The sequence below is a fragment of the Tachysurus vachellii genome, chromosome 3 (assembly GCF_030014155.1).
Source record: "Tachysurus vachellii isolate PV-2020 chromosome 3, HZAU_Pvac_v1, whole genome shotgun sequence".
Taxonomy (NCBI): domain Eukaryota; kingdom Metazoa; phylum Chordata; class Actinopteri; order Siluriformes; family Bagridae; genus Tachysurus; species Tachysurus vachellii.
Window position 1 is genome coordinate 8860663 of NC_083462.1, and position 2173 is coordinate 8862835.

Sequence of the window (2173 nt, forward strand, 5' to 3'; positions counted from 1 at the left end):
TAAAGTTCTTCCTCCCCTGACCCAAATCATGTTTTTTTTAATCTGGAAATTTTTTTTTAATAAAATAATAAATTAAATAATAAATATTTGCTAATACAAAAATATTTGAATTAAGAGTTTATGTCAAGCATGATTAAAATGCAATGTTGCAATTTATGTGGATTAATATTTACCTATTATTGAATAATGATTAATGCAGCTATTGAGAGTTTCGTTGTTGTTTCAAATAATTCAATTTAATTTTAGTTTCATCGTGCTGGACTTTGTCTATGCTAATGCTACTTCAGTATATTGTGTACCATGCCAGTACTTCACCCTGATCATTGACAGTTTTGGTTGGTAAAGTGTTACCAGATTTAGAGCAGCTCTAACATGTTTATTCTCCCCGTTGTGTCGGTTTAAAATAAATACACTGTGAATTGTGGTAAAAAAAAGCCATGAAGCAAGCTTGTGAACCCTTTCTGTTTATTTTAGCTTTGTACCTTTATCAAGCAGATGTCAGTCACGCGATTGTTTTTGGCGCTGGACGTTTTGGCCTGAGGAGTTTGCACATGCATGAATTGATGTGCTTTATTTTAACAGAGAGATTTTGGCTCAGAGGAACAAATCAGCAAGGCAGAGAGAGATACTTTTAATTTGGGTTGTTGTGGGCCAATAAATAGATCAACGTGTTGGCTGCAGCATGAGCTGAGTAATTTGACTTCTGCTCTCAATGCCTCCCTCACACACTGCTACAAAGACACAGGGATGAGAGTAGTCCATTTTTTACACTGTGAATAACTGAATACTTTGGCGGTAATTGAGAGGGTTGGATGAATAACCTGTGCTCTGATTACTGTGGGATAACAAAATTGTGTGTATTGCCTTGGTTGCTACCTCCACATTTAAACACACAAATGCACTACTAAACAAACCTCAAATGTCACAACCAGGTCTAAATATAAAGTAATTCATGCCGGAAGCAGCCCATGACTAAAGTGTCCAGCTGCGTTTGTGAGAAGCCGGTTATACGTCAAAATTACAAACATCACATTTTACAATCTAGACTGTAATTTTATACTGTTTTCTGAGTTCCATGTATCGCAATGATTAGTTAATAAAATACCACGTTTCCATTAGAGCCAAAGCAAGAAGTACAGATGGATGGAGATGGATCATCTGAGTTTATCAGTTTATATGAATGCTGCTTGTAAATGTTATATTGAGAAGACAGATGCTAGCTGCTTACCTGGACGACATGTTTCTTGTTTATGTTCACGGTTTGTGTTTTTGATTGGCTGTGGATGGAGAAATATGTGCAACAATGTTGATCTACAACCACTTAATCACCATTACATACAATGTATTGTGGATCTGTGGTGTAACTTAAATTCTACACAATGTTGGGTTAGTCTAACTCCTCACAATGGAAGGATTTGGATTGACCTTAAACTCTCAAATATAAGTAAAACTTATGTTCAATTTGTGCAGATTTTTACAAAGTTCTCTATGCTAAATAGGCTAAAAAACTGGCTACGTTTTTGTGTGTCAATTTATTAATTTGGAAACCATTCTCACTCACTCACTCATTTTCTACCGATTATCCGAACTACCTCGGGTCACGGGGAGCCTGTCATTGGGCATCTGGACGGAGTGCCAACCCATCACAGGGCTCATGCACACACTCCCATTCACACACGCAATCACACACTACGGACAATTTTCCAGAGATGCCAATCAACCTACCATGCATGTCTTTGGACCGGGAGAGGAAACCAGAGTACCCGGAGGAAACCCCCGAGGCACGGGGAGAACATGGAAACTCCACACACACAAGGCGGAATTCGAACCCCCAACCCTGGAGGGAATCGAACCCCCAACCCTGGAGTTGTGAGGCGAACAAACATGCTAACCACTAACCCCTATATTTGGAAACCAGTATTGCTAATTTAGTGACTTTGTCCCAAATGACAAATTCCTAATAAACAGTATTCCCAATGACTAATCCTTCATCACTATTTTCCCAAATCCCTGTCACCGTGGCTCCCAATGTCTAATCCCTGATCACCATTGTTGGTTCCCAACACATGACCATTGTTCCCAGGGACCAATGAACACAACAGCCAACAACACATCACAACATTACAATAACCATTCACTGGTCAACACTGCTCCCAATGAAACACTTAATCTC